The 7314-nt window shown below is 40.1% G+C and overlaps 1 protein-coding gene across 1 annotated transcript in view; it reads left to right on the forward strand.

Moving 5' to 3' along the window:
* Window positions 1–5277: 5277 nt before the first annotated feature.
* cdh6 (cadherin 6) overlaps window positions 5278–7314 on the forward strand; it is a 31373-nt gene continuing 29336 nt past the window's right edge. Inside the window, exon 1 of the mRNA XM_058418647.1 lies at window positions 5278–5429. The gene's annotated coding sequence lies outside the window, so the exon portion shown is untranslated. The remainder of the gene's footprint in view (window positions 5430–7314) is intronic.

Raw genomic sequence — 7314 nt, forward strand, 5'->3', positions numbered from 1 at the left:
TAGGGGTTCTAGACTTGCTTGTTGAGTGTGAACGATTTGCAACCAGGTATTGAAAATAACAATTTAATTCATGATCGTTTCATACGATCGGTCAGTTCCTTAAAAAAAAAAAAAAATGGGCGGGGCAGAAGCCGTGTGAAAACCACTTGTAATTCCATAAAACCTGAAATTCTGCATCCAGCCGCCTGGCCGTAAACACGCTCGGCCGACAAGATGGTGACCGAGACAAGAGGAATTTCACTACCTCCGAGGAATACGAGCAAATCAACAGGAATTTCTTTGTTAAAAATTAACCTCAGTTCATCAAGTGTCCTCCTGAAGGCTTTCTGATAAGCGTAGGGGGCATGAAGAATCAGCTCGTGTGTATAGACCTGAAGTGTGGGTCATTTTTGGTCAAGAAAGTTAAATGTAGAAGAATTACAAAATCGAAGAAGTAAATTAGGGATAATGGAAGAGGGAGAGAAAAGTTTAGAGGTGAGGCACATTTCCATTATTAGTTATATTAGCATTTATCTATTTATTTATTTTGCTCTGAGTTTCATCATGTTTGGTTAAACTTCAAGAAATTAGAAGTGGAACTAAAAAATCAAACTAACAAATTGATAAAAGTCCATGGGACATGTTTAATTGGGGGAAAAAAGTCTAGATTTAGTTGGAAAATCACTTTGATTTGATTCTTGTAGCACACAGCACATCTTTCTCTTGCAGCTGATACTCGCTAATATCGCTAATACACAACAATTTTCAGCTTATAGTCATTTATAATCTTACATTTAAAGTAACCTGAGAGTAGTAGATGTCAAGATGTTATTTCCTTATTTCATTTCAATACAGTGTAAACTCCAATTAAATATATCAACCCCTTTGATTAGCACTGTATGTGAAAACTGTATGAATGTACCAGACAGCCATAACATTATTACCACCTGGCTAATATTATGTTGGTCCCCCCCTTTTGCTGCCAAAACAGCACTGACCCATCGAGGCATGGACTAGATCCTGAAGGTGTGCTGTGGTATCTGTCTGTTAGCAGCAGATCCTTTAAGGCCTCTAAGTTTCAAGGTGTGGTCTCCATGGATCAGACTTGTTTGTCCAGCACATCCCACAGATGCTTGACTGGATTGAGATCTGGGAAATTTGGAGGTCAGTTCAACACCTCAAACTGGTTGTTGTGGTCATCAAACCATTTCTGCCATTGTGTCACGGTGCATTATCCTGCTGAAAGAGGCTACAGCCATCAGGGAATACCGTTTCCATGAAAGGGTGTAGATGGTCTGTAACAGTGCTTAGGTAGGTGGTACGTGTCAAAGTAACATCCACATGGATGGCAGGACCCAAGGTTTCCCAGCAGAACACTGACCAAAGCAGGACACTGCCTCTGCCGGCTCGCCTTCTTCCCATAGTGCATCCTGGTGCCATGTGTTCCCCAGGTAAGAGACGCACACGCACCCAGTCATCCACGTGATGTAAAAGAAAACGTGATTCATCAGACCAGGTCACCTTCTTCTATTGCTCTGTGGTCCAGTTCTGATGTTCATGTGCACATTATTGGCACTTTCAGCAGTGCACAGGGGTCAGCATGGTCTGCAGCTATGCGGCCCCATATGCAACAAATTGTGATGCACTGTGTATTCTGACCCCTTCCTATCAGAACCTGCATTAACTTCTTCAGAAATTTGAGCAACAGTAGCTCGTCTGTTGGATCGGATCACACGGGCCAGCCTTGTGAGCCTTGACCGTCCATGACCCTGTCGCCGGGTTACCACTGTTCCTTCCTTGGATCACTCTTGATACTGAGGACACTACAGTCTACACTAATATCTACATTGGTTTATTGATGTCAGGTATAATGATGCTATGTCACAAAAAATCTAACACATTTATCATCTATATTTACACGTATGCAAGTCTGTACTCAAATTTGTAGTAGATATTTACTGTTTTTTGTTATTTTAGCATTTGACATTAGTTACTTACAAAGTTTATATCAGATGCACTTTCCACTATTGCACTTTAATTCCAGTCTGCAGAACATGCACAAGATGTGATTGCTGTACAATCTTGTTAAAAATCTGGGACCGGATGATCGACACGTCATTAAATGCTAAGATTAAACCTAACTGCTGCTGTGCAATATTTGCTGAGACAGTAATGTGTAAAGACTTTACTTAAACATCATAATTGCTGTTTTCTTCTTAACTGCATTCTTCAGTTTAATGATGATCAATTGTGTAATTTTACAGAAATTCTAATACACTGTGTGTTAATTTCATTTATTGAAATTACACTTATTCCAAATTTAACCTAAAAATTAATGACCCAAGAACAAACAGCCAGTCAGTTCTTTATTATTTAGCTTTTAATTTATGACCAATTCAAAAAACTTTTTATTACAATACAACGTATCTAACAAATAAGTGATAGAACAATTAATTTTAAAGAAATGAAGTGTACTATATCATCCTTGTAACTTCCATCTTTCGAGAACACTTCCAGTTCATGCTTTGGGAAGCTAAATTACACAAAACCTATTATTATTGTTCTCCACAATAGCTGCCTTTTTAGATGCTAATAAAAGCCATACCCGTGTTTGGATGTAACAGGAAGACTTGTAATAGATAGTTTATAGATAGCAGGAAGAGACAGAGATTTAGAGTTATTAACTATTTTAGACACAAAGAAGTAAAGAAGTAAACATCAGACACTGAGGCGACTCAGTTCACATGGGAAAAAAAATAAAAAAAAATAAAACATTTTTCACCGTCAAATACTTTTATTTTATTTTTTTTAGCCATCAGTCCACTTTTGCTCAGAGTTTCGTCATTACTATGGCTCTGAGTTACCATCCAGCACATGAAATGTTTATTATTAAGTTTAAAAAGAAATCAGGACTTGGGTATAAGAGCGAAGGATCCAGGACACTATAGAAACTTTATGTCCTAAAGCAGTACAGTGCATATCCTTCACTGTGTCTCGAGCTATACGGTGAATCCTAATGAATGGTAGCGCAGACTCAAAAGCGAGACTTTTAACATATGGAGTGTCTGAGTCTCCGGTCCGACCCCCATCTCCTTCCTCCTGACGGAGCGTGTTGATGCACAGGTGTGTGGTTAACCCACTGCGCCCTGTCCTTCCGTCTGTTCCTTACAAACACCTTTTAAAACGTCCCCGACATTTGGCATGCCGTCCCCAGGACACGCCGGGAGACAGAGTAGACGTCGAACGTGGATGGAGCTCACGAGCTCATGTCTCCATATTCTCTCTGACTTCAGACTCGGCGCATGAATTTTGCAGCCTGTGACTTTGCCACTCTTCACTCCCAGTTGCTCTGCAGCATGCAGCAAAGGCTCGAGAATATAGATTGAATATTTCATCATCCTCTCCTTGCACTATAGACTTGACCAGTGAACTATGGATTTTATTATTTCTTTCGCAGGAAAACAAGAAAAGACCTTTATATAAATCTCACTGGGTTGCATTTTAGGTGATAATCAAACACAAGGCATGCAAAAAAAAAAAAAAAAAGCTGACCGATTCTTGCTGCAGAATCCATAGCAGGCCATCATTTATCAATTTCTTACCTCCTGCATCACTTGGAAGACATTTCTGTTTCATGCTGCTTCATGTAAGCCACTTTGGTCCAGCGATCTCCTCTCAGCATGGTCGCAAAAATGCTCTCGTCCCATTTCCCAATCCTGGTTTTGTTGACTTTTGCCATTTTACGTCGAACCACTGCAACATAAAGAAAACATAAAAATAGGATATAATAACGGTTATCTCACTGCACACACTTGTTGTACATATATAACTTCCATAAATTCCCAGAATTCCTAGTAGCAGTGGTGAAATGGGATGTGGTACATGGTATCAGTGTGATACAGGATGTGGTAGCCTAGGTTTTGAACTACTTTGTGAGATCCAACCCCAGGTCCACCCAGCTGCCACCTCTGGGCCCCCGAACAAAGGCCTTAACCTTCAATTGGTCAGTTGTATAAAATGAGATATACTACATTGCCAGAAGTTTTGGGACGTCTGCCTTTACCTGCACATGAATGTAATATGGAGTTGTCCCGCCCCTTTACAGCTATAACAGCTTCAACTCTTCTGGGAAGGCTTTCCACAAGGTTTAGGAGTGTGTTTATGGGAATTTTTGACCATTCCTCTAGAAGTGCATTTGTGAGGTCAGGCACTGATGTTGGACGAGAAGGTCTGTCTCACAGTCTCCGCTCTAATTCATCCCAAAGGTGTTCTATGGGGTTGAGGTCAGGACTCTGTGCAGGCCAGTCAAGTTCCTCCAGACCAAACTCACTCATCCATGTCTTTATGGACCTTCCTTTGGTCACTGGTGTGCAGTCATGTTGGAACAGGAAGGGGTCATCCCCAAACTGTTCCCACAAAGTCGGGAACATGAAATTGTCCAAAATGTCTTGGTATGAAGCTGAAGCATTAAGAGTTCCTTTCACTGGAACTAAGGGGCCGAGCCCAACCCCTGAAAAACAACACCTGAACTCAATGATTTGGAGGGGTGTCCCAATACTTTTGGCAATATAGTGTAAATAAGGGCTAAGGTGTAGATAAACGGCAACTTAATGCCACTGATGACTGACCGCAAATTTCTGTCCTTGGGATGGAGGAAATGAAATGGAACATGCTAACAGAGACAAATCTTTATTACCTCAAGCTCATTTATGAAAGTTTATTCTTAAGACTCGGTCACAAACCGAGATCGCTATCGCTGTTCTAGTGCAGTTACAACCGAACAAAATCCCCCATCTGACCGCTGTGTCCAAAAACGTTTTATTAAAATCTCAGATTTCCTCACACATTGTAAACTGATTTGTAAGCTTTAAACTGTAAATCACACGTCCTGAAAGAATTCCATGGTCACAGGGTGATTTATGAAGGTCATGGTCAGGGATGGAAAGGTTGGCTCATTTACTTATATTTCAGAAATCAGACTAAACCCGAGCACACCCAAGCCGAGCTTCAGGATCTGATCAGGTTTGTTATTTTTGCGCTCTTGCCATGAGTGGCCACACTGGACACTGAGCCAACTCATACATTTTTTTTCACCTGAAAGGTTTGGACAGTCCCCTGGCCATAACTGAAATTAAACGGGTGAAAGCTCGCAATAAAATCATTTATCAGCTCGGTTTAAAGATTTACTTTCCAAACTACTTTCCCACTGCTCCATGGCGCCTCAGTAATGGAGACGCGGGTGACCGAACAGCCAATCAGCATCCGTGCTCGTTTTTTTTTTCTTTCTTTCTTTCTTCCCCAGACTCCGCCTCTTTCTCCTTCTCCAGCGCGAGCCGCGGATGAGGCGCACGAGCGGCCACTCGCGCGACACTTTTCTCTCGCGCCCAGTCAACGGATTCACACAGCCGAGTAACGGGAACGGACTCCGGGCTTCTGTGGACCGCTAGACGGTGAGTCCTTTCGGGTTACATTCACTTTTACACCTAATTTCATGTACTTTATCACTGAGATAAATAATAAAAAAAAAATAGTAAGAAAAACAGCTTAATAAAAGATCAGCTTTGGTGATGGGGTTTCGTGCGCGCGCAGAAACACAGAGAGAGTGTGTGTGTGTATGTGTGTGTGTGTGTGTGCGCGCGCGCGCTGGCTCGCTCGCTCGCTCGGACGAAATGTCCAGTGGGTTGAGTTGACGTTACTGTGTAGAAATTAATGCCATAATCATATTATGGGCACATGAACAAAGTCTATACGCGTTAAAAAGATCGTTAAGTGTTAATTCAACAACATCAGGGTGTTATTTAAGAGTTAATAACGCCGTAATAAGTGCTTATAACGTGCCTTCACATCACAGCACCCTTTTAATAACGCGTTAATTAATGAGTTAACCCCAAGACTGTTGAATTAACACTTACGGCACCTGTATCAGCGCTTTGTGTTTAATTCACTCATACAGGGTTAAAAGTATTGATTTAATGGAGACTTTTATCCGATAAAGTTATCAGAAGTGACCCATATAGAGTTAAAACATCCAGAGTGAACACCTCCAGTCCTGTATAAAGGGTTAATGACGATGGAATAAACCCTGATGCTCCAGTTAAATGCTCCAGTTGTGTACGTGTGACTCTGTGAGCATCTTTCTATTCATTTTATCTCCTCAGAGTGTGTATTCAGTGCTGTGAGGGTTAACAATGCTGTAAAAATACCAGAAGAATATGACACCTTTTTATATCGAGTACAGATTTAGAGTTAAATTAACCCTTAGATGACTGAACGAAGAACACTTTTTCATTTCACTCGTCCAGGGATAATGAATTAACAACAGCGAGGGTTAAAGCAGCATTTAGACGAGCTTCGAGTGTTTAGTTTCCTTTAAAAGAGTTAAAACATCCCTAACTCTACAGAATTATCCCCTACCTTCATGTATAGTGTTGAATTCAGTCATTAGAATAAAGACTATGGAGTTAACAGTTTCACTTTAAAGTCCATCGAGTGCTGAATCAGCCTTAAGAGTTGTCTATAGAGTTAATTATTGTAGAATTGATGTGATTAGTGGTGTAGAATTGATGCTGATCTGTAACAGTATGGAGTAAACACGTGTCTGGTGTTGAGTTCAGGGTTAAAATGAATTAATTAATTCTTAAAATTGTAATCACTCTTTCAGATATCCGAGACATAATTCAGACGTGTTTATATATATATATATATATATATATATAGTGTGTGTGTGTGTGTGTGTGTGTGAGGTGTGTTTTGTTTTTTTTTGGCCTGAGTATTAATGATGTCACAATTTGGTTTAGTTTTTGTCCTTTTTCTGCTACTCTTGGGTGTACAGGATTTGTTTTTGGTAGCTAAGAGGAGTTCAGAAAGATGGCCTTTTTCTTTAAGGTTTTTTTCAGCCCCTGCGTGTGTGTGTGTGTGTGTGAGTGTGTGAGTTAGTGAACCAACCCCTTTTCCAAATAACTTTTTAAATACAGGAGCTGGTGCAAAAATTCTGCAAATTCTATAGTTTGTTTTTATTAATAAGGCTTTTTTTAAATAATATAAATAATCAATTCTTTTATGCATGAGAGTTTTTCTCCACAGAATGGCTGCACAAAACTTCACAGTCCAGCTGATAATTAGTTAAAAATGTCAATGCACAGAGCATTTCTGCTCAAAAATTAACACTACATTAAGTTGGCTTTGAGTTTGAACACAACGGATAAAAAATAGCTTTGGGAAAGAGTGAATTCTCGAGAATCAAATTAAAACCGAATCGAATCGTTTGCTCCCTGAAGATTCATGAGTCTAAATTGATTCACGTGAACGCTGAAATAGGTGATTAAATACGTTAAT

This window comes from Hemibagrus wyckioides, linkage group LG20 (assembly GCF_019097595.1).
Source record: "Hemibagrus wyckioides isolate EC202008001 linkage group LG20, SWU_Hwy_1.0, whole genome shotgun sequence".
Classification (NCBI taxonomy): Eukaryota; Metazoa; Chordata; class Actinopteri; order Siluriformes; family Bagridae; genus Hemibagrus; species Hemibagrus wyckioides.